The sequence below is a fragment of the Triticum dicoccoides genome, chromosome 2B (genome assembly GCF_002162155.2).
Source record: "Triticum dicoccoides isolate Atlit2015 ecotype Zavitan chromosome 2B, WEW_v2.0, whole genome shotgun sequence".
NCBI lineage: Eukaryota > Viridiplantae > Streptophyta > Magnoliopsida > Poales > Poaceae > Triticum > Triticum dicoccoides.
Genome location: NC_041383.1, coordinates 187,906,609 through 187,933,075, shown reverse-complemented (window position 1 = coordinate 187,933,075; position 26,467 = coordinate 187,906,609).

The window sequence follows — 26,467 nt, the reverse complement described above, 5'->3', positions numbered from 1 at the left end:
CACTGCGGCCAGACTGATATCTCTTTCTAGGAGATCTCGAATGCGGCCCTGCAACAAGGGCACGTCCTTGGACGGCCCCCAGTTGAGCCCTTTATTGACACATGATGCCAGCTATGGTGGGGGACCCGAGCGAAAGGCAGGAGGCGCCACCCATTTGGTGCCCCTGGGAGCTGTGATATAAAACCACTCTTGTTGCCACAAGCCGAACTCCTCTTGAAAAGAGCCATCGGGCCATGGACCGTCGGCAATCTTGCTTATAATAGCACCTCTGCACTCAGCGTGCTGCCCCTCAATCCTCTTCAGTTCCACATTGAAAGTCTTAAGCCACCGTCCGAAGTGAGGAGTAATATGGAGGAAGGCCTCACACACGACAATGAACGATGAGATTTGGAGGATGGACTCCGGAGCTAAGTCGTGAAATTCCAGCCTGTAATAAAACATGAGCCCCCTCATGAAGGGATCAATCGGGAAACTTAGCCCCCGAAGGAAGTGAGATGCGAACACCACACTCTCACCGGGCTGGGGAGTGGGAACAGCCTGCCCTTGAGCAGACAGCCTATGCGAGATTTCGCCGGTTAGATACCTGGCATCTCTCAGCTTTCGCACGTCTTCTTCCGTAATGGAGGAAGGCATCCACCGGCGTTGGAGGTCGGAGTCGGACAACATCGAAGGTCCGAAGCGCCTGAATCTGGAGCTTTGGGTGTTGGAACTCGAGGCGAGAGGCGGATTTGATTGGATTGAAAGAAAGGAGTCGAGCCTTGGTCTCTTTATAAAGAGGTTGAATACCAAGAGCCCTCCCCGTGACCATTTGGGACTCTCTTTCAATTAAGAAGTCATACCAATGGCACGGTTGGGTTACCCACGCCCGTATTGATGAGAATCCCGGAATAAGGGGGCATGATCTCTGCTTGGACAAGACGTACCAAGGAAACCGCCTCGCTAAATGCGTTGAGGTGGGACAGTAAAACGATTCGAATAAAGGCTTGGTTGTGGCATGATGTCACGCTACGGAGTACGTCAGCAGATTAAATTTGTACAAATATTATTCTCTCTACGGTGGTATGTGGAACTTATTTTGCAGAGCCGGACACTATCCTTGTGTTCAAACATCTTCTATGAAGTATTCGGAGGAGGAACCCGCCTTGCAATGCCGAAGACAATTTACGCGCCGGACTCATCGTCATTGAAGCCTGGCTCAGGGGCTACTGAGGGAGTCCTGGATTAGGGGGTGTCCGGATGGCCGGACTATGACCTTTGGCCGGACTCCCGGACTATGAAGATACAAGATTGAAGACTTCGTCCCGTGTCCGGGTGGGACTTTCCTTGGCGTGGAAGGCAAGCTTGGCGATACGGATATGTAGATCTCCTCCCATTTTAACCAACTCTGTGTAACCCTAGCCCTCTCCGGTGTCTATATAAACCGGAGGGTTTTAGCCCGTAGGACGAACAACAATCATACCATAGGCTAGCTTTTAGGGTTTAGCCTCTCTGATCTCATGGTAGATCTACTCTTGTACTACCCATATCATCAATATTAATCAAGCAGGAGTAGGGTTTTACCTCCATCGAGAGGGCCCGTACCTGGGTAAAAACATCGTGTCCCTTGTCCCCTATTACCATCCGCCTAGACGCACAGTTCGGGACCCCCTACCCGAGATCCGCCGGTTTTGACACCGACACACCCCAAGGTAAAATTCAAGGACAACCAAAAGCCTAAGCTTGGGGATGCTGAGGGAGTTTCGGACTAGGGGTGTCTGGATAGCCGAACTATCATCATCGGCCGGACTCCAAGACTATGAAGATACAGGATTGAAGACTTCGTCCCGTGTCCGGATGGGACTTTCCTTGGCGTGGAAGGCAAGCTTGGCGATACGGATATGTAGATTTCCTACCATTGTAACCGACTCTGTGTAACCCTAGCCCTCTCCGGTGTCTATATAAACCGGATGGCTTTAGTCCATAGGACGAACAACAATCATACCATAGGCTAGCTTCTAGGGTTTAGCCTCCTTGATCTCGTGGTAAATCTACTCTTGTAACACACATCATCAATATTAATCAAGCAGGACGTAGGGTTTTACCTCCATCAAGAGGGCCCGAACCTGGGTAAAACATCGTGTCCCTTGTCTCCTGTTACCATCCGCCTAGACGCACAGTTCGGGACCCCCTACCCAAGATCCGCCGGTTTTGACACCGACATTGATTTCATTGAGAGTTCCTCTGTGTCGTCACCGATAAGCTCGATGGCTTCTTCAACCATCATCAACGACGCAGTCCAGGGTGAGACCTTTCTCCCTGAACAGATCTTCGTATTCGGCGGCTTTGCACTGCGGGCCAATTCACTTGGCCATCTGGAGCAGATCGAAAGCTATGCCCCTGGCCGTCAGCTCAGATTTGGAAGTTTAAACTTCACGGCCGACATCCGCGGGGACTTGATCTTCGATGGATACGAGCCACAGCTGAGCGTGCCGCACTATCATGGCGAGCGTGATTTAGCTCTGCAGCCGGACAGTACCCTAGAGGCCGCACTCGAACCCGCTCCGATCTTCAATTCGGAGCCGGCTGCACAAATCAAGGACGGATGGCTAGACACCACCTCGGGGGTTGCCACCTCTACAGCGATAGAGCCGAACACTGACCTTGTCCATCATAAAGCTCGTGACTCCGAGGTGTCGGGCTCCGAACCTCCCACGCCCCCTCCGATCGAATCCGATTGGGCGCCGATCATGGAGTTCACCGCAGCGGACATCTTTCAACTCTCACCTTTTGGCGACATCTTGAGTTCGCTAAAGTATCTCTCTTTATCAGGAGAGCCCTGGCCGGACTGCGGTCAAGACAGTTGGGATGCGGACGACGAAGAAATTCAAAGACCACCCACCACCCACTTGGTAGCCGCTGTCGATGATCTAACCGACATGCTAGACTACGACTCCGAAGACATCGACGGTATGGACGAAGATGCCGGAGACGACCAAGAACCAGCGCCTACTGGGCACTGGAAAGCCACCTCATCATATGACATATACATGGTGGATATCCCAAAGGATGGGAATGGCGAAGAAACAGCGGAGGATGACCCCACCAAGAAGCAGCCCAAGCGCCCGCGTCAGCGGCGCCGCTCTAAATCCCACCACAGCAAGAATGAAGACTCCAGCACCGGAGATAATAATACACCGGACAGTGCCGAAGACAACCCACTCCAGCAAGATGCAGCGCAGGAGGACGGAGACGCCAGCCCTCATGAGAGAGCGGCAGAAGAAGAGGTAAAGGATTATATGCCTCCCTCCGGAGACGAGGCAAGCCTCGACGACGATGAATTCGTCGTGCCTGAGGATCCCGTCGAACAAGAGCGTTTTAAACGCAGGCTTATGGCCACGGCAAACAACCTCAAGAAAAAGCAGCAACAGCTTAGAGCTGATCAAGATCTGCTAGCCGACAGATGGACTGAAGTCCTCGCGGCCGAAGAGCATGAGCTCGAACGCCCCTCCAAAAGCTACCCTAAACGCAAGCTGCTCCCCCGATTAGAGGAGGAAGCGTATGAACCCGCATCACCAGGAGACAATACGGCTGACCGACCACCCCATGGTCGCGATAGAGAGGCCTCTAGGCCCTTCACTAGACCCGTATCCCGGCATCGCTCGAAAAGCACAAGGCCACAGGGGAACGCTCCGGACTTGCAATATATATTGGAGGGTAAGGCAAGACAATCAAGATCGAACTATGGATCGCGTCGGCGCCCCACGGTATGTGACGACAGCTGTTGCGCCGGGCACAGTAAGTCCGGCCGGGTCGAACAAAACAGACAAAGTTCTTTTGAGCTCCGTCGTGATATCGCCCAGTACAGAGGCGCCGCACACCCACTATGCTTCACAGATGAAGTAATGGATCATCAAATCCCCGAAGGGTTTAAACCCGTGAATATCGAATCTTACGATGGCACAACAGACCCCGCGGTTTTGATCGAAGACTATCTTCTTCACATCCACATGGCCCGCAGTGACGATCTTCACGCCATCAAATATCTCCCCCTCAAGCTTAAAGGACCAGCCCGGCATTGGCTTAACAGCTTGCCAGCAGAGTCAATTGGGAGTTGGGAAGACCTGGAAGCCGCATTCCTCGATAACTTCCAAGGCACATATGTGCGACCACCAGACGCTGATGACCTAAGCCACATAATTCAGCAGCCAGACGAATCGGCCAGACAATTCTGGACACGGTTCTTAACCAAGAAAAACCAAATCGTCGACTGTCCAGATGCGGAGGCCCTAGCGGCCATCAAGCATAACATCCGCGACGAGTGGCTTGCCCGGCACCTGGGACAGGAAAAGCCGAAATCCATGGCAGCCCTCACATCACTCATGACTCGCTTCTGCGCGGGTGAGGATAGCTGGCTAGCACGCAGCAACAACCTCAGCAAAAATTCTGGCAGTCCGGATTTCAAGGACCGAAATGGCAGGTCGCGTCGTAACAAAAACAAGCGCCGCATCAATGGTGACAATAGTGAGGATACGGCAGTCAATGCCGGATTCAGAGGCTCTAAACCCGGTCAGTGGAAAAATCCATTCAAAAGAACTACTCCGGGTTCGTCCAATTTGGACCGAATACTCGACCGCTCGTGGCAGATACATGGCACCCCCGAAAAACCAGCCAACCACACCAACAGGGACTGTTGGGTATTCAAGCAGGCAGGCAAGTTAATTGCCGAAAACAATGACAAGGGGCTGCATAGCGATGACGAGGAAGAGACCCGACCGCCGAACAACATAGGACAGAAGGGTTCCCCCCACAGGTGCGGGTGGTGAACATGATATACGCAACGCACATACCCAAAAGGGAGCGGAAGCGTGCACTCAGGGATGTATACGCGATGGAGCCAGTCGCCCCGAAGTTCAATCCATGGTCCTCCTGCCCGATCACTTTTGACCGAAGGGACCACCCCACCAGCATCCGGCACGGCGGATTCGCCGCATTGGTCTTAGACCCTATCGTCGATGGATTTCACCTCACCAGAGTCCTGATGGACGGCGGCAGCAGCCTGAACCTGCTCTATTAGGATACAGTGTGCAAAATGGGCATAGACCCCTCAAGGATTAAACCTACCAAGACGACCTTTAAAGGCGTCATACCAGGTGTAGAAGCCAATTGTACAGGCTCAGTTACACTGGAAGTGGTCTTCGGATCCCTGGATAACTTCTGAAGCGAGGAGTTAATCTTCGACATAGTCCCGTTCCGCAGCGGCTATCATGCCTTGCTCAGAAGTACCGTGTTTGCAAAGTTCAACGTGGTGCCGCACTACGCATACCTCAAGCTCAAGATGCCAGGCCCTCGAGGAGTCATCACGGTCAACGGAAACACTGAACGTTCTCTCCGAACGGAGGAACATACAGTGGCTCTCACGGCAGAAGTACAATGCTGCCTCTTAAGGCAATTCTCGAGTCCGGCCGTTAAGCGGCCGGACAAAGCTAAGCGCGCCAGGAGTAACCTACAACAAGACCACCTGGCACGTTCCGAGAACGCGTAGCAGTGCGGCCCCAACCCCAGCCCCTGCAAAACGTCAAAACAGGTCCTTCACGTACACCATTATGCTCTGAAGATACCATGGGCACGGGGAGAGGGGCACGACCACGATAAGCCCAGACTGCGGCTCAACCACACCAGGGGCTCTTAAGTGTGTCGTTCTTTTTTTCTTTTTACCTTTTATTTTTTACCCACAGGACTCCGTTTGTCAGAGGCCCTGTCCAGCAGCAGACCTGCCGAACTCACGATGCAACAACCAGGGAAGGATAAAGGCTACAACGAATATACAGGTGGTCTCCATTATGAGCATTTTTATACACCACTCCGCAGCCTACCCCTAGAAGGGGACATGTTTAACAGTCCCATCCCTTGCTTATCGCACTATTTGTATCGTTCTACATTCATAGCAGCACTTATTGAATAAAACAATGCAGCACCTTTTTGCTTATAATTGCATTTCTTTTTCATACATATGTTCATTTACGACATGTCGCATCCGTACACTTTGGTACGGTTAAAACACACCAGGGGCTTATGTTTCCCGCATCATGGTGTGATAAGTCCGAACACTTTCACAAATGTGGCACCCCGAACTTATAGCATTATATGCATCGGCTCCGAATCATGTCTTGGGTTAATAGTTGGGTTTGCCCGGCTCCCATGTTTTGGTACCTTACGTTCTGTTGTATCGGCTAAGGTAGCACTGGGAGAACCACTGCGATTGCGCCCCAGTTGAGCTGGGTTAACGCCTCAGTGGAGAAAGCTAAAACTGACCGTCATGATGAGGCGAGAGCCGGTCGCTGTTTGAGAGGTTTTTGCGAGTCCTTAAAGACTTATGCTGCTTAGAGCGAGGAGCCGGATCTTGTCCGGCCCAGGCGTGGATAGCGCCCCAAATTCGGCCTTCCGAAGACTAGGGGCTTCGCCGAAATTTAAAATTATAGAATTCTATGGCTAAGTGAGAGTGTTCAAGCATTATAAGTCTGGATGCCTTGTTCGCTGTGTTGAGCGCCTCCCTAGATGGACCCAAAAATGGGAACAAGAGTGCTCAAGTTTATCCCGAACACCCCAGCACTCGTGGCATGGGGGCTGAAGCCGACGACTTGCCATCTCTCAGATTTGATAAACAACTGCACAGAAGGTAATATTTTAAATTAACAAGCGTTGCTTAGCACATATGAACTAAGTTTTCAGCGCACAGGATAACAAAATACGAGTCTACTCAAAAATTACATCTTTGGAGCACTCCCCCGCAATAGTGCAGGCGCCCTTCAGCACACTCTTATAATACATCTCGGACGTGCGATGCTCCTTGCCCTCTGGTGGTGGGTCTGTCACAAGCTTCTGGGCATCCATCTTGCCCCAGTGCACCTTTGCATGGGCAAGGGCCCGACGGGCACCCTCAATACAGGCGGAGTGCTTGATGACTTCAACCCACGGGCACGCATCCACCAGCCGCCGCACCAGGCCGAAGTAGCTCCCAGGCATGGCCTCCTTAGGCCACAGCCGAACTATGAGGCCCTTCATGGCCTGTTCGGCCGCCTTGTGGAGCTCGACCAGCTGCTTCAGCTGGTCGCTAAGGGGCACCGGATGTCCGGCCTCAGCATACTGAGACCAGAAGACCTTCTCCGTCGAGCTCCCCTCCTCGGCCCGGTAGAATGCGGCAGCATCGAACACGCTGCGAGGAAGATCTGCAAACGCTCCTGGAGAGCTCCGAATTCGGGTAAGCAACAGGTAATTAACACTCACATGCTTACTTTGCATGAAAAATGCCTTACCCGCTGCTATTTTCTTCACCGCCTCAATCTCCTGGAGGGCCTTGTAGGCTTCTGCCTTAGCGGCTTTGGCACTCTCAAGAGTCGTTGCAAGCTCAGACTCTCGAGTCTTCGAGTCACGCTCCAGGCTCTCATGTTTTTTCACGAGATCCTGGAGGTCTTGCTGTACCTCCGCCACCCGCGCCTCCTGCTTCTCTTGCTCGGTGCGCTCCGCGGCCGCATTGCGTTCGGCCGCGGCCACCGCCTCTTTCAGGGTCGCCACCTCGTTAGTGGCCCCTGCAATACCCACGTTATCCTTGTCATTCTTTTTGCAACCAAAATCCTTTTCTGTAAGGTACAATTTTAATAAGGTGTTACTCACCTTCCTTGTCCTCTAGCTGCTTCTTGGCACGGCCGAGCTCGTTCTCGGACCGCTCGAGGTTTTCTTTCAAAGTATTGACCTCCGCAGTCAGTGCGGCAGAGGTCAGCAGCGTAGCGTGCAATCCCATATTGACATATTTTTTATGACTCCTGCGTATATCTTTTTAGATCCTCAGTCCGGCTTTTCTTTCCGAACACCGAACCGAGCATCAAGGGCTACTGTCTATGTGGTACCATTTTATACATATTGAAATTCTTACCTCAAAGCATGTTAGAAGGCTGCTGCAGGCTTCGGTCAACCCGCTCTTGGCGAGCTACACCTTCTGAATCACCGCACTCATAACGGTGCGGTGTTCCTCTTCGATGGAGGCGCCATTGAGCGCCTCCAGCAAGCTATCCGGCGCCTCCGGTTGGACGGAGGCTGCCGGCGTCACGGTCTTGCCCTTCTTACAAAGGGGTCGCCCGCCGGACTCCGGAGCCACTGTGGGTTCCGGGGCCGAGTCCGATGCAAAGTCCGGGAGGTTGTCCTGCGACACCTCCGGGGCCTTCTCCTCCTGGCGGGTCCCTTCCTGGGATCCCACCTCGGCATCGTCCGCGTCATGGGGGGTGGAGGCAATCGGAAGAGAAAAACATTAGCGGAGCAGTCCGAGGGAAGATCATCCTTAGGCGGACTGCAGGGTTGTATGCGGCATTAGAAAGGCATTATGTGGCGAAAAATAAAAACCTTGAAGTTATTCGGGAGTCCGGATACTTATGATCTCGCCAGGGGCTTGGCCCTTGGAGGCCAGGCCTCGTCGTCGTCACTGGCATTAGCGGAGAAGTCCGGGGGAAGAGTTTTTCCCTTCTTGGACCCTTCGGCCTCCCTTGTTGGGGAGGCCTTCCTTTTCTTCCCTCCCCCCGCTGGGGGAGAGGCTTTCTTCTTCTCCTCCTCGCCTTGGTGGGAGGAGTCGGCCTCGGATTCATCATTCGATAGCACCTGAAAACGAGAACTCTTCCGAGTCCCCGTGGCCTTCTTCTTGGCCTTCTTCTCCGGCACCACGTGGGGTGCCGGAGCCAGCAGCCCCGTTAGGCGGGCGTCCGCTGGGTCCTCTGGGAATGGGGCTGGACAGATAGTCCGTTTGGCCTTCGCCAGCCAGTCCTGTCAAAGGTAAGGAGTTTAGATCCCGCATAGAGTCAAACTATGGAAACAAGTGGCAAAATCACTTACCTCGTCAGCTAGACGCTGCGAGCGGAATCCGCGATCTTCGGTAGCGGATGCGGGAGCCTCGGCGCCCTTGAACAGCACCTTCCAGACATCTTCGTACGTAGTGCCGAAGAGCCCGCTCAGAGTCTGGTGCTGCGCCGGATCGAACTCCCACATGTTGAAGCCCCGTCGTTGGCACGGGAGAATCCGGCGAATGAGCATGACCTGGACTATGTTGACAAGCTTGAGCTTCTTGTCCACCAGCTTCTGGATACAGGCTTGGAGTCCGGTCAGCTCCTCCGAATCCCCCCAGATCCGGCCACTCTCTTTCCAGGAGGTGAGCCGTGTAGGGATGCCAGATCTGAATTCGGGGGTCGCTGCCCAATCAGGGCCACGCGGCTCGCTAATGTAGAACCACCCCGATTGCCACCCCTTAATGGTTTCCACAAAAGTGCCCTCCAACCACGTAACGTGGGACATCCTGCCCACCATGGCGCCTCCGCACTCCGCTTGGCTGCCCTTCACAACCTTCGGCTTCACACTGAAGGTCTTGAGCCACAAGCCGAAGTGGGGCTGGATGCAGAGGAAGGCCTCGCACACGACGATAAACGCCGAGATGTTGAGGATGAAATTCGGGGCCAGATCATGGAAATCTAGGCCGTAGTAGAACATGAGCCCCCGGACAAAGGGATGAAGTGGGATGCCCAGTCCACGGAGGAAATGGGGAAGAAATACTACCCTCTCATGGGGCCTGGGGGTGGGGATGAGCTCTCCCTCGTCGGGGAGCCGGTGCGCGATGTCGCTGGACAAATATCCGGCGTTGCGCAGCTTCTGGATCTGCCCCTCCGTGACGGAGGAGGCCATCCACTTGCCTCCCGCTCCGGACATAGTTGGAGAAGGTTGAGGTGAGAAGTGCGGACTTGGGCGCCGGAGCTCGAGTTTACGGAGATGGATAAGCCAAGGAGGAAGAAGGCGCAGGTAAAAGGGTTGGATCTTTATCCCCTTATATGGGCGGACAAAAACATGTATCCCCACCGGTCTGGTAAAACTCGCTTATCTCCCAAGCGTCACAATCAATGGCGCGGTTGGGTTACCCACGTCCGTATTGATGGGAATCCCGGGATAAGGGGAACACGATCTCTGCTTCGACAAGACGTGCCAAGGAAACCGCTTTGCTAAACGCGCGGAGGTGGAACAATAAAAACAATTTGAGTAAAGGCTTGGTAGTGGTGTGACGTCACGCCACAAAATACGTCAGCAGATTGAACTTGTGTAATGTTATTCTCTCTACGGTGGTATGTGGAATTTATTTTGCAGAGCCGGACACTATCATGGTGTTCACAATCTTCCATAAATTATTCGGAGGAAGAACCCGCCTTGCAATGCCGAAGACAACATGCGCGCCGGACTCGTCGTCATTGAAGCCTGGTTCAGGGGCTACTGAGGGAGTTCTGGACTAGGGCGTGTCCGGATAGCCGAACTATCATCATCGTCCGGACTCCAAGACTATGAAGATACAAGATTGAAGACTTCGTCCCGTGTCCGGATGGGAGTTTCCTTGGCGTGGAAGGCAAGCTTGGCGATACAGATATGTAGATTTCCTACCATTGTAACCGACTCTGTGTAACCCTAGCCCTCTCCGGTGTCTATATAAACCGGATGGCTTTAGTCCATAGGACGAACAACAATCATACCATAGGCTAGCTTCTAGGGTTTAGCCTCCTTGATCTCCTGGTAGATCTACTCTTGTAACACACATCATCAATATTAATCAAGCAGGACGTAGGGTTTTACCTCCATCAAGAGGGCCCGAACCTGGGTAAAACATCGTGTCCCTTGTCTCCTGTTACCATCCGCCTAGACGCACAGTTCAGGACCCCCTACCCGAGATCCGCCGATTTTGACACCGACAGATGCCCCGGAAGGTGTCGGCGTTCTAGGAACGGGGGTACCCAGACTTTCCTGCCTGTGGCCTACGGCGTGGCTCAAGGAGTGGCCTAGTACGGCTAATCTTCATCAACACATGCTCAAGACCCTCGCGAGGGGCCAAGCCTCGTGGGGCGGATGATAGGAAGCTTCCTCGGGCACGGCCTCGTCAGGCTGGCTCGTGAGGAGGCGGAGAGATCAAGGCAGGGTACCTCACGAGGTGCCCATGACGCAAGCCATGACGACCGAAGCCAGGCGGGCGCCAGGCAGGCGCCGGCCTGCGCAAAGTCCTTGTTTCCTCTTTGGTGCAAAGGGGGCAAGCGCAGGCAAGAGTATCAAGCAAAGGCAACCATTTCGGTGCAACAAGACCAAGACCAGTAGAACGGTAGGATGGAGGTCATCGTGGAGCCCAAGCCGGCGTCACTGTCAGAGTCTTTGGCAGGCGAGGACCAACTTTAGCCAGGATAAGTGTACTAGATGTTCCCCTTCAAAATGGCCAATTGTTGGCGCCCTTCCCGCTCAATATTTGAGGAAGAGGACCAAGGCCTCGCTCTATAAATAGGGCTAGCCACCATACAAGGAGGGGATCCGAATTGAATCCTTCCCAAGCGGCATCACCTCCACAAGAACTCCTCCCCTCGCGAGGCAGTTCTTCCTTTGTATTGTTCATCATCAGCCCCTAAGGCAATCCACCACACCACAAACTAGAGTAGGGTATTACACCACAATGGTGGCCCGAACTAGTATAAACCTCGTGTCCCTTGTGTTGTTCTTCGTGTAGTTTAGATCCTTGCGAGGCGACGAGACGTGAGTAGGTAGGAGGTTTGATCTCCGCGCGCACCCCAGAGTTCGAACCTTAAGGGTCTGCCGGAACCCGAAATCCGACATTTGGCGTGCCAGGTAGGGGTGCGTCGGAGCTTTCCCTTCCACTGACCCGCTCTCTGCCAACACCGCGCTTCGCCCTCATGATGGGCAACGCGCCTCCCGCTCCGGCTGCCAGCGCCAGCACGGGGACCAGGGTGTAACGCCTCGGATACAACTTTCCATATTCGTAACTCCAACTCTTGCCTTTTCCGGAGATGCGATATGTTATTTCCTCCGTGGTTGGGTTTTATCTGTTGTTTTGCATTTTGTTCTTGTTATGCATTTCATCTCATGGCATCATCTGCATTTCATCCGCATGTTTTTCAAAACTTGCATCCGTTCGGGTTTCCCCGGTTCTCTCCGTTGTCCGTTCCGAGCCCAGACACACTTGCACGCGCCCGCGGCACCTTCGAAATATTATTTTATAAGTGGCATAAAAATGTTCTCGGAATGGGATGCAGCTTGTCGTGCGGTCTTATTATAGTGTAGACAGGCCGTCTGCCAAGTTTCGTCGCATTCGGAGTCCATCTGATAGCCCAACCGTTAAATGTATAGCGGCACCGTAGTCGGTTTAATCGTCGGACGTTTCGGTCTCCGAAACTGTTGCCGGGCCTCTCTTCTCTCCTCTCCTCTCAGCTCGAGGCCTCTCTTCACAGCCCGTCTAGCCCACCGATCTAACCCCCTCCGCTCCGGACCGTTCGATCGCGATCGGAGGGCTTCGAAAGCCCCAATTTCCCCTAACCTAGCCCCTCCTACCTATAAATGGACACCCCATCTCCATTTTGGGCAACCCTAACCCCCTCCTCCTCTTATTCCGTGCGCCCCAACCAGCCTCCACCACCTGCGCCGCCCCCTCCTCGTTTTCCGGCGCCGGCCACCTCCTCCCCGCCACTTGGCACCGTCCCATAGGCCGCGCCGCCGCCAGCTGTCGCGCGCAGCCAACTGGGTGTCGCCACGTCCTCCCCTGCGCCCCACTTCACCGCGGCCCGCCAGGAACCCAGCTCGGGCCCTGGGAAGCCCATCGGGGCCCGATCCGTCCCGCAATGCGCCGGAGCGCTCGCCCGAGCTGCTCTGCTCCGAGCGTACCGCCGCCCGTCGCCTCGATCCCGCCGACCGCGCCCGCCGGCGTCAGCCGCTTCTCCGCCGTCCCAGGCCGGCGCCGCCTACCTCCCGTCCTTCTCCTCCTTTCCCCTCCTCCGGTCCTCTCGCCTCACCCAGCTTCCTCTCTCTCTCCCACAGGGATCTCGCAGAAGCTCGCCGCCGCTGCTCGGTTCTCGTCGCCGGAGCCCCTCCGACCTCCTCCCGCGGCCGGATCCAGCACCGCGCCGCCCTGATCCGCCCGTTCCCGGCCCTTCGGTGTTGCCCCGCTCGCCGGAGCGCTATCCCGCCTCGCCGGCACAGCGCCGCCGCCTCCCTTGCATCGGCCGCAACGAGCAGGAGCTCGACGACCGGTGCCCCGTTGACCGTTTCGACCCCCCTGTGGGCCGGCCGCCCCTTCCCAGGCCCAGCCGCAGCCAGCCCCAGGGCCCGCCGAGCCAGCCCAGCAACCGGTCTGCCCAGCTCCACCACCGGGCCTCAGCCCATGGGTGAGCAGCCCCCAGTGCCTCTCTGTTTTTTTGCACCGATTGGGCCAAACCGGATTCAGCCCGTTGTGTTTTTTCCCCTGCTGCGAATTTAGACATTATCCAGTGTATTAACAGATTTGCAGAAACCCCTTTAACTTCATGCATTTAATGATTAATTAACTGTGCATCGGAATTAAATAATTTATATATGTAAAATGCTCAGAAAATTGTGTAGATTAATAATATGCCATTTTCATCCCATGTTAAAATGTTTAAAATGCTGTTTGTTTAATTTGCTAATATGCCAGGTTAAAATGATTTATTTCATAAATAAATAATCGTAGCTCGGTTTAAATAAACTTTATATGTAAATGGGGTGCAAAAATGCCTAGTTTAACATGGTCCACTTTATGTTGCTGTTTAACAACATTAAAATATGGTTTAGGGCAGAACAGTACCGAATCTAAAATATGCATATGGGGATTTTCCGGAATTGTTGTTTTGTGGTTCCGGCCTCATTTAAACTTGCCTAGATAGGTAGTTCCATTATGTTTCACCCCCTTGCCATGTTTAATAACATATAATATTGTTGGGTACATAACCGAGATCAAACTAAATAATTGCATGTGGTGTTTCGTCAATATGCAACTCGTTGCATATTGAGCTCCACTTAATTTGTAGTGATGTTTGTTGCACTTTGCCATGCCATGCCTCATTAACCGGACATGCATCATACTTGTTTGTGCATCATGCCATGTTCATGCTTGTGCATTTATTATGTTGTTCGTTTCTTTCCGGTGTTGCTTCTTAGTTCCGGCAATGTTGCGTGCGTGAGGATTCGTTCGACTGCTTCCGCTTGTCTTCTTCATGGACTCGTTCTTCTTCCTTGCGGGATTTCAGGCAAGATGACCGCTACCCTGGATCTCACTATTATCATTGCTATGCTAGTTGCTTCCTTCTATCACTTTGCTGCGCTACCTATCATCTGTTTGTCGAGCCATCCCATGTTGCCATGAACCTCTAACCTTTGACACCTTACCTATGCAAACCATTGATTGGCTATGTTACCGCTTTGCTCAGCCCTCTTATAGCGTTGCTAGTTGCAGGTGAAGTTTGAAGATTGCTCCATGGTGGACAAGATTATGTTGGGATATCACAATATCTCTTATATTATTAATGCATCTATATATTTGGTAAAGGGTGGAAGGCTCGGCCTTATGCCTGGTGTTTTGTTCCACTCTTGCCGCCCTAGTTTCCGTCATACCGGTGTTATGTTCCCGGATTTTGCGTTCCTTACGCGGTCGGGTGATTTATGGGACCCCCTTGACAGTTCGCTTTGAATAAAACTCCTCCAGCAAGGCCCAACATTGACTTTTACCATTTGCCTCACCACCACCTATATTTCCCTTGGGAGTAATTAACCCAAGGGTCATCTTTATTACAGCCCCCCCGGGCCAGTGCTTGTCTAAGTGTTGGTCCAACCTAGAGCACCGTGCGGGACCATTTCCTTGGAAACTTGGATTCGTCAGTTCCTGTACGCTTCACTTATCTGGTGTTGCCCTGAGAATGAGATATGTGCAGCTCCTATCGGGATTGTCGGCGCATCGGGCGGTCTTGCTGGTCTTGTTTTACCATTGTCGAAATGTCTTGTAAACCGGGATTCCGAGTCTGATCGGGTCTTCCTGGGAGAAGGTCTATTCCTTCGTTGATCGCGAGAGCTTGTCATGGGCTAAGTTGGGACACCCCTGCAGGGTATAATCTTTCGAAAGCCGTGCCTGCGGTTATAGGCAGATGGGAATTTGTTAATGTCCGGTTGTAGATAACTTGACACCAGATCCGAATTAAAACGCATCAACCGCGTGTGTAGCCGTGATGGTCTCTTTTCGGCGGAGTCCGGGAAGTGAACACGGTTTCTGTGTTATGTTTGACGTAAGCAGGAGTTCAGGATCACTTCTTGATCATTGCTAGCTTGACGACCGTTCCGCTTGCTCTCTTCTCGCTCTTATTTGCGTATGTTAGCCACCATATATGCTTAGTCGCTGCTGCAGCCTCACCACTTTACCCCTTCCTTTACCTTTAAGCTCTGCTAGTCTTGATACCCATGGTAACGGGATTGCTGGGTCCTCGTGGCTCACAGATTACTACAACAACAGTTGCAGGTACAGGTTCTGCGATGATCATGACGCGAGAGCGATGCTTGCTTGCGTTGAGTTCTTCTTCTGCTTCATCGATCAGGGGATAGGTTTCAGGTCGGCAGCCTGGGCTAGCAAGGTGGATGTCGTTTGAGTTCCTGTTTGTGTTTCATCCGTAGTCGGATGATGCTCTGATGTATTGTGATGTTGTATTTATGTGGCATTGTATGCCTTATGTATGTATCCCCTTCTATTATGTAATGTTGATGTAATGATATCCACCTTGCAAAAGTGTTTCAATATGCGGGTCTATCCTTGGTGGGACCTTCGAGTTCCTTTTGGATAGGGTCGCATATTGGGCGTGACAAGTTGGTATCAGAGCCTCGACCGACCCTAGGAGCCCCCTTGATTGTTGGCCGTTGTTGAGTCTAGAAGAAAAACTATTTTGAGTCTTAGGATTATATATATCGGAGAGTAGGATTCTTTTTACTCCTCAGTCCCTTTGTCGCTCTGGTGAGGACTCTTGACGTAGATGTTTTGTCTTTCCTCTCCTCAAATTTCATAAAAAAAATTTAGGATCACGCGGGTATCTTGGAATCGTTCCGATGGTTTTGTGACGAGAACATTGTTCTTGGTGCCTCCTGTCTATTTATGTGGCTTTGACCCGGGGAGTCGAGCTCTGAGGTGCTGTCGTCACAATTTTATCGTTGCAGTTCTGGAATACCTGAGATTTGCCGACATCGAAAATCTCTTTTATGCAGTTGTTGGTGAGATAACCCCGATAACCCAATACTGGGGCGAGCTCAAGAGTATTGCCATAACTCGTATAACGGATGCTTTTCGAAGGTTGAGGTACACGATTTCCGAAGGTTTCTTGGTTATGTGTTGACGGATGGATACAGCTTGGATGTAGGTATTGTTAGTTTGGGTGAGATATATTGCTTCCCCTGTATCCCCAACACCAGATTGCATAACCAGAAAGTTTTGGGAGTTTTATAGGTGGGAATTCAAGTAGCTCCTAGAATATCTTTTCGACAGATGCATGATATGAGATTGGGGTTCGACGTCTAGTGGTCCGCCTTTCCACGGTCGTTTTTACAGTGGTCTCGCCGTGTCTTAAAGAACCCTTGGCTATGCTGGTTCGGGGACACTTTGTATGTCATGTGCACTGCCTTGTACATGATGGTGCTGTACACTCGAGCCCGTGTGGGCCCCACCACGAAAACTTCGGACGAAATCTCTATCATATGTTTGTTCTGGCTTATTTCTGCAAGCCAATCCTTTGTTTTGTTTTATTTGTGGTATTCGAGTTGCTTCAAAGTCAAGTGTTGAATTCATACCTTTCCTAAATGGTGTTCTCATATTTCTATGGGAGTGCTAATCCTTTTGATCATTGAGGTTGTCATGTTAATTCTTTTCCAACCGGCGTGCTTCTCTTCAAGTGGATCCGATCATTTTCAACATCCGCAAGATCAACTCTAAGTTTTCTCACCGGTGTTTGTTTCGTTCATCCCAAGTTGTCTTTGTTTTTTCCCGCCCTTCCACCCCTTTTTTCTTCAAGGACCCAGATTTCTTAATCAAGTATCCATTTATTCATGTGAAGTCTCATTCACTCTTTTCAATCAATGTTCTGATCCGGTGATCCCTTGTGAAGATGCTCATGAGCTTCAAGTTCATCATCCTTCGTTCTTTTTCTTCTCCGGCGGATTAATTCCAAGCTTTCAGTGTTGATCATATTCTTTTCCTCGTGTCAAATGCTTTTTCATACCGGTGCACCTCTTAATCTTTCACTTCTCGCTATTCATTTGTTCTGGAGTGCTGAAGATATCTCGGAAGACTTTTGTTTCCATTCTCAATCCGTTCAAGATATTTCGAGGTTGTTATCTCATTCAAGTCATTTAATTCAACCGGTGCAATCTCCTTTTCAAGAAATCATTTCCAACGGTGTTTTATTTTGAGTGGGCCCTAACCCACAGGTCTTTTCCCAGGATCTTACCTGACTCTTCTAATTTTTCCGGAGCCATTCCCAAATTCTTTTCAAAGTGACACATAAGAATAGATTCCATCAGTCACATGCCTTGTCCGAGATCGCTTTCAAATTCTTCTCATTGTTGGCTCAACCCCCTTCGCTTTTCATTCTCCCGGAGTATCTCAGTAATTTGGTGGTGTTTTTCGTCGTCACTTGAAGACCGAAGAAGAGTTTCTCTTAAATCTTGCTCCATTCTCTTCAAGATTCATGGTTCTAGCTTGATGCCATCCTCTCATAATTGTTTTTGATTGTGACAATTCTTTTCTTACCATCCGAAGCATTTCATGAGTTGTTTCCATTTCTTTCCTCCGAAGGCCTTCATGTCATAATTATTCATTCTCAGCTTTCAGCTCCCGTTCTCCAAATCATACCGGTGCATTTCTCAAGTATTCTCTAATCAGCTCGTGATCTCTTCGTTCTCTTGTATCAAATTCCCTCAAGTATCTTCATTCGTTCTCTAATTCTTACCGGTGATTCACCCCTCTTACTTCGTTCGTTTTCAATTCTTACGGTAGTTCGTTCAAGATTCCTCTTCCTTTGTTATCATATCAATTCACTCATTGTTAACAAATCCAACCGGTGATTCCATCAATATCTTCTCAAGTTTGCATTATATCTATCTTAATCCTTTCTACGAGAATAAGTAGTATGCCAAATCCGTTGCTTGTCATCAATTTAAATTGGTGAAGGATAGGCATGACATAATTCTTATTCTTGTTTCATCCAAGTAATTAATTCCTCCTTCCGGAGATTGTTCATGATGAAGTAATTCTCGGTTCTAGTATTCATCTTTTCTTTCCGGAATTCCAAGTTCTCTCGGTTATATCATCGCAAAGCACCATCTAAATCATCGCAAGGCTTTACCTTGTGTTTTCAACTTCTCTTTCTTTCTATCATCCTTTTATTACCGGAGTTCTTCTTTGAGGCTCTACATGGTGGTTCGTCAAGGATTCCTTTCATTCTCATTTTGTTCTTCAAGATTTCTCTCGAAGTTATGATCCGCCAAGCTTTACTCAAAAAATAAACATGGTGCTCAACACATGTCTTGTTTTGAGGAGTTCAAGTATTCTTCATCTTGCATTCCAAAAGTGCAATTCTTTCTACCTTATCTTTTGAGGTGGTGTTATGTCACTCTTGACAATTTCATTCATGTTTCATGATTCATATGTTGTCAAGAATGAGGTATTTTAAATCCATCAATCTCTTTGTTGGAGTTATCTTGGGTTATATTTCACCTAAAGCCTTCCATTGGGAATGTTGCTATTGTGGTGCCTATCAATGATCCAATTTTATCCTTCTCATCTCGGCGAAGAAGTTTTTCATCTCTTTGGTGCTCTCAATCAAATCAATTGTTTTTCGTTAGTGGCCGGTTGTCACCTCATCATTTTGAGATGTTTGCCATAAGCCCACTACAAGCTTATTCTTTTCGTTGTTGGTTTTCCAACAACTCCGTTCAATCATTCTTTGCAAGGATGCTTTCCAAGTTCATTTGCGGCAGAAATTGTCATTTTCTTCTCCGCCCCTTTATCCCAACAATCTAACTTCTATTCTTTCGTTACAGAAGCACTATGATGTTGCTCTTTTCACTCATCATCTCGAATTGTGAGGATCGTGTTCTTTTCTTTATTATCCATTTAACCGGAGTGTGGTGTCATCTCTTCAAGTTCTTTTCACATTATCAAGTTTTGCCTATCGTTTCAATCGAAGTGATGTCTGAAATCTTTCTTACCCCTTGTGCCATTCTTTCAATAGTTTCGTAAGTAGTGTGTTGTTGATCTCATCAAGTATCCTCTCATCTTGTAAGTTCATGTTCAATTTCTTCCATTTACAGTCGGAGTGCTGTCCAAATTATATCATTATTATTCACTCTTATCTCGTTTCAACCAGAGTGGTTTCAATTCCTTCTTGTCCATTGTGCTCGTCATTCATGTCTTTGCAACCTTCAAGTTCCCGTAATGTTCCTCGTTCCTCTTTTCTAACGGATTGTTTGCAATCTCGTTCATCTCTAATTGCTCAACCTCTCAAGGTTCATGGTTTCACTCGGTTGTCGAAGAAGCAACTTAGTTTTACCTCTTCTCGTCCTCTTCCGTTTCTCTCCGGTGCCATCCTAGATCTCGGGACGAGATCCTCTCGTAGTGGTGGAGTGTTGTAACGCCCCGGATACAACTTTCCATATTCGTAACTCCAACTCTTGCCTTTTCCGGAGATGCGATATGTTATTTCCTCCGTGGTTGGGTTTTATCTGTTGTTTTGCATTTTGTTCTTGTTATGCATTTCATCTCATGGCATCATCTGCATTTCATCCGCATGTTTTTCAAAACTTTCATCCGTTCGGGTTTCCCCGGTTCTCTCCGTTGTCCGTTCCGAGCCCAGACACACTTGCACGCGCCCGCGGCACCTCCGAAATATTATTTTATAAGTGGCATAAAAATGTTCTCAGAATGGGATGCAACTTGTCGTGCGGTCTTATTATAGTGTAGACAGGCCGTCTGCCAAGTTTCGTCGCATTCGGAGTCCATCTGATAGCCCAACCGTTAAATGTATAGCGGCACCGTAGTCGGTTTAATCGTCGGACGTTTCGGTCTCCGAAACTGTTGCCGGGCCTCTCTTCTCTCCTCTCCTCTCAGCTCGAGGCCTCTCTTCACAGCCCGTCTAGCCCACCGATCTAACCCCCTCCGCTCCGGACCGTTCGATCGCGATCGGAGGGCTTCGAAAGCCCCCAATTTCCCCTAACCTAGCCCCTCCTACCTATAAATGGACACCCCATCTCCATTTTGGGCAACCCTAACCCCCTCCTCCTCTTATTCCGTGCGCCCCAACCAGCCTCCACCACCTGCGCCGCCCCCTCCTCGTTTTCCGATGCCGGCCACCTCCTCCCCGCCACTTGGCATCGTCCCATAGGCCGCACCGCCGCCAGCTGTCGCGCGCAGCCAACCGGGTGTCGCCACGTCCTCCCCCGCGCCCCACTTCACCGCGGCCCGCCAGGAACCCAGCTCAGGCCCTGGGAAGCCCATCGGGGCCCAATCCGTCCCGCAACGCGCCGGAGCGCTCGCCCGAGCTGCTCTGCTCTGAGCGTACCGCCGCCCGTCGCCTCAATCCCGCCGACCGCGCCCGCCGGTGTCAGCCGCGTCTCCGCCGTCCCAGGCCAGCGCCGCCTGCCTCCCGTCCTTCTCCTCCTTTCCCCTCCTCCGGTCCTCTCGCCTCACCCAGCTCCCTCTCTCTCTCCTGCAGGGATCTCGCAGAAGCTCGCCGCCGCTGCTTGGTTCTCGTCGCCGGAGCCCCTCCGACCTCCTCCCGCGGCCGGATCCGGCACCGCGCCGCCCTGATCCGCCCGTTCCCGGCCCTTTGGTGTTGCCCCGCTCGCGGAGCGCTGTCCCGCCTCGCCGGCGCAGCGCCGCCGCCTCCCTTGCGTCAGCTGCAACAAGCAGGAGCTCGATGACCGGTGCCCCGTTGACCGTTTCGACCCTCCTGTGGGCCGGCCGCCCCTCCCCAGGCCCAGCCGCAGCCAGCCCCAGGCCCCGCCGAGCCGGCCCAGCAACCGGTCTGCCCAGCTCCACCACCGGGCCTCAGCCCATGGGTGAGCAGCCCCCAGTGCCTCTCTGTTTTTTTTTCACCGATTGGGCCAAACCGGATTCAGCCCGTTGTGTTTTTTTCCCCTGCTGCGAATTTAGACATTATCCAGTGTATTAACATATTTGCAGAAACCCCCTTTAACTTCATGCATTTAATAATTAATTAACTATGCATCGGAATTAAATAATTTATATATGTAAAATGCTCAGAAAATTGTGTAGATTAATAATATGCCATTTTCATCCCATGTTAAAATGTTTAAAATGCTGTTTGTTTAATTTGCTAATATGCCATGTTAAAATGATTTATTTCATAACTAAATAACCGTAGCTTGGTTTTAAATAAACTTTATATGTAAATGGGGTGGAAAAATGCCTAGTTTAACATGGTCCACTTTATGTTGCTGTTTAACAACATTAAAATATGGTTTAGGGCAGAACAGTACCGAATCTAAAATATGCATATGGGGATTTTCCGGAATTGTTGTTTTGTGGTTCCGGCCTCATTTAAACTTGCCTAGATAGGTAGTTCCATTATGTTTCACCCCCTTGCCATGTTTAGTAACATTTAATATTGTTGGGTACATAACCGAGATCAAACTAAATAATTGCATGTGGTGTTTCGTCAATATGCAACTCGTTGCATATTGAGCTCCACTTAATTTGTAGTGATGTTTGTTGCACTTTGCCATGCCATGCCTCATTAACCGGACATGCATCATACTTGTTTGTGCATCATGCCATGTTCATGCTTGTGCATTTACTATGTTGTTCGTTTCTTTCCGGTGTTGCTTCTTAGTTCCGGCAATGTTGCGTGCGTGAGGATTCGTTCGACTACTTCCGCTTGTCTTCTTCATGGACTCGTTCTTCTTCCTTGCGGGATTTCAGGCAAGATGACCGCTACCCTGGATCTCACTACTATCATTGCTATGCTAGTTGCTTCGTTCTATTGCTTTGCTGCGCTACCTATCATCTGTTTGTCGAGCCATCCCATGGTGCCATGAACCTCTAACCTTTGACACCTTACCTATGCAAACCATTGATTGGCTATGTTACCGCTTTGCTCAGCCCTCTTATAGCGTTGCTAGTTGCAGGTGAAGTTTGAAGATTGCTCCATGGTGGACAAGATTATGTTGGGATATCACAATATCTCTTATATTATTAATGCATCTATATATTTGGTAAAGGGTGGAAGGCTCGGCCTTATGCCTGGTGTTTTGTTCCACTCTTGCCGCCCTAGTTTCCGTCATACCGGTGTTATGTTCCTGGATTTTGCGTTCCTTACTCGGTCGGTGATTTATGGGATCCCCTTGACAGTTCGCTTTGAATAAAACTCCTCCAGCAAGGCCCAACATTGACTTTTACCATTTGCCTCACCACCACCTATATTTCCCTTGGGAGTAATTAACCCAAGGGTCATCTTTATTACAGCCCCCCCGGGCCAGTGCTTGTCTAAGTGTTGGTCCAACCTAGAGCACCGTGCGGGACCATTTCCTTGGCAACTTGGATTCGTCGGTTCCTGTACGCTTCGCTTATCCGGTGTTGCCCTGAGAATGAGATATGTGCAGCTCCTATCAGGATTGTCGGTGCATCGGGCGATCTTGCTGGTCTTGTTTTACCATTGTCGAAATGTCTTGTAAACCGGGATTCCGAGTCTGATCGGGTCTTCCTGGGAGAAGGTCTATTCCTTCGTTGATCGCGAGAGCTTGTCATGGGCTAAGTTGGGACACCCCTGCAGGGTATAATCTTTCAAAAGTCGTGCCTGCGGTTATAGGCGGATGGGAATTTGTTAATGTCCGGTTGTAGATAACTTGACACCAGATCCGAATTAAAACGCATCAACCGCGTGTGTAGCCGTGATGGTCTCTTTTCGGCGGAGTCCGGGAAGTGAACACGGTTTCTGTGTTATGTTTGACGTAAGCAGGAGTTCAGGATCACTGCTTGATCATTGCTAGCTTCACGACCGTTCCGCTTGCTCTCTTCTCGCTCTTATTTGCGTATGTTAGCCACCATATATGCTTAGTCACTGCTGCAGCCTCACCACTTTACCCCTTCCTTTCCCTTTAAGCTCTGCTAGTCTTGATACCCATGGTAATGGGATTGCTGAGTCCTCGTGGCTCACAGATTACTACAACAAAAGTTGTAGGTACAGGTTCTGCGATGATCATGACGCGAGAGCGATGCTTGCTTGCGTTGAGTTCTTCTTCTGCTTCTTCGATCAGGGGATAGGTTCCAGGTCGGCAGCCTGGGCTAGCAGGGTGGATGTCATTTGAGTTTCTGTTTGTGTTTCATCCGTAGTCGGATGATGCTCTGATGTATTGTGATGTTGTATTTATGTGGCATTGTATGCCTTATGTATGTATCCCCTTCTATTATGTAATGTTGATGTAATGATATCCACCTTGCAAAAGCGTTTCAATATGTGGGTCTATCCTTGGTGGGACCTTCGAGTTCCTTTTGGATAGGGTCGCATATTGGGCGTGACACAGGGGGCTCCGAGCCTTGGCCCCCACCTTGCGGCACGTGCAGTGGCCGAACAAGTTCAAGCCGGAGATGCCACCACGCTACAATGGCACGACCGATCCGCTGGCTTTCTGGCTGGCGTACGAGGAGGCCGTCCTCAAGGCCTTGGGCGACAACAGGGTCATGGCTAACTGGTTTCCCATGGCCCTCACCAGCGTCCCGCGCATGTGGCTGCTCCACCTACCAATGGCTTTCGTGGCCTCTTGGGGGGAGCTGCGCGGCCTCTTCCTCGCCCAGTACGCTGCACCGGCGCCCCCGGTCGTCGCAGCTCTCCTAGGTGGCTCGCAGGCGCCACCTTCAGGCCGCCACATCAAGCCATTCGTCCGCCAGATAGGCGCCGCTTCCGTGCAGCACGGGGCTCTTCCAGGTTGGGCGGCGCCAAAAGTCGATCTGGCCTTCAGCTCAGATGATCACCCCTCCAACTCAGCCTGCTCGGGCGCGCTCCCAATGCTGTGCCCCCCCCATCTGCCAGGTGGTCGTCACCAGGACCCTCATCAACGGTGGTGCGGGCCTCAGTGTGCTCTCGGTGGAAGCCTTCAGCCTCCTCCACATACCGCTGGAACGGCTTCGGCCTAGCAGGCCCTTCTTGGGCGTCGGAGGCGGTTCCACCGGCTCCTTGGGATAGATCCACCTCCCGGTGACCTTCGGCACCTACGACAACTTCCGCACGGAGCTAATCGACTTCGACGTCACCCCCATCGGCCTCCCATACAACGCCATCCTCGGCTACCCGGCACTAGCCCGATTCATGGCCACAACTCACCCAGCGTACAACCTCATGAAGATGCCTGGGAGTAGCGGCGTCCTCACCGTGTCCGGATACACCAGGGATGCGTTGCAAGCGCTCAAGCTTGCCTTCAAGACTGCGGCGGTGGCGCAGCCAGCCGACTCAGCCGTCCCCGAGCCCAAAAGGGCTGCGCCGGCTAAGAAGAAGCAGCTGTTCAGCCAGGACATGTTGGGGAACGTTGCAGAAAATAAAAAAAATCTACGCTTTCACCAAGATCAATCTATGAGTTCATCTAGCAACGAGAGAGAGGAGTGCATCTACATACCCTTGTAGATCACGAGCGGAAGCGTTCAAGAGAACGGGGTTGAGGGAGTCGTACTCGTCGTGATCCAAATCACCGATGATTCTAGTGCTGAATGGACAGAACCTCCGCGTTCAACACACATACGGTTGGGAAGACGTCTCCTCCTTGATCCAGCAAGGGGAAAGGAGAGGTTGATGAAGATCCAGCAGCACGACGGCGTGGTGGTGGATGCAGTAGCGATCTCAGCAGGGCTTCGCCAAGCTCTACGAGAGGGAGAGGTGTAGCAGAGGGAGAGGGAGGCGCCAAGAGCATGGGTGCGGCTGCCCTCCCTCCCCCCTCTTTATATAGGCCCCCTAGGGGCGGCGGCCCTAGGAGATCCAATCTCCAGGGGGGCGGCGGCCAGGGGGAAACTTGCCCCACAAGCCAGGTGGAGGCGCCCCCACCCCTAGGGTTTCCAACCCTAGGCGCAGGGGGGGCCAAGGGGGGCGCACCAGCCCACCAGGAGCTGGTTCCCCTCCACTTCAGCGGGGCCCTCCGGGATAGGTGGCCCCACCCGGTGGACCCCCGGGACCCTTCCGGTGGTCCCGGTACAATACCCGTGACCCCCGAAACTTTCCCGATGGCCGAAACCTGACTTCCTATATATAATTCTTTACCTCCGGACCATTCCGGAACTCCTAGTGACGTCCGGGATCTCATCTGGGACTCCGAACAACTTTCGGGTTACTGCATACTAATATCTCTACAACCCTAGCGTCACCGAACCTTAAGTGTGTAGACCCTACGGGTTCGGGAGACATGCAGACATGACCGAGACGCCTCTCCAGTCAATAACCAATAGCAGGATCTGGATACCCATGTTGGCTCCCACATTCTCCTCGATGATCTCATCGGATGAACCATGATGTCGAGGATTCAATCAATCCCGTATACAATTCCCTTTGTCAATCGGTACGTTACTTGCCCGAGATTCGATCGTCGGTATCCCAATAACTCGTTTAATCTCGTTACCGGCAAGTCACTTTACTCGTACCGTAATGCATGATCCCGTGACCAGACACTTGGTCACATTGAGCTCATTATGATGATGCATTACCGAGTGGGCCCAGATATACCTCTCCGTCATACGGAGTGATAAATCCCAGTCTCGATTCGTGCCAACCCAACAGACACTTTCGGAGATACCCATAGTGCACCTTTATAGTCACCCAGTTATGTTGTGACGTTTGGCACACCCAAAGCACTCCTACAGTATCCGGGAGTTGCACAATCTCATGGTCTAAGGAAATGATACTCGACATTTGGAAAAGCTCTAGCAAAACGAACTACGCGATCTTTGAGCTATGCTTAGGATTGGGTCTTGTCCATCACATCATTCTCCTAATGATGTGATCCCGTTATCAATGACATCCAATGTCCATAGTCAGGAAACCATGACTATCTGTTGATCAACGAGCAAGTCAACTAGAGGCTCACTAGGGACATGTTGTGGTCTATGTATTCACACGTGTATTACGATTTCCGGATAACACAATTATAGCATGAATAACATACAATTATCATGAACAAAGAAATATAATAATAACCATTTTATTATTGCCTCTAGGTCATATTTCCAACAAGACAAGGCGGAGACCAAGCAGGTACCGGTCTACGAGTGTGAGCCCATCGGGGCTACCTTCACGATTGGCACCAACCTCGAGCCTGAGAAAGAGAAGGCCCTGGTCAGTTTCCTGCGCGCAAACAGGAAGGCATTTGTGTGGGAACCTAATCATCTAGCGGGAGTCCCGAGGGATGTAATTCAGCACCATCTCAATGTGTGTCCCAACGTGCGCCCTGTGAAGCAGAAGGCACGACGGCAGTCCACGGAGAAGCAGGCTTTCATCGTCCAAGAAACCCGCAAGTTAGAAGCAGCAGGGGTCATCCGCGATGTTCGCTACCCGGATTGGCTCGCCAACCCTGTCGTCGTGCCAAAGAAGGGGGGGAAGGAACG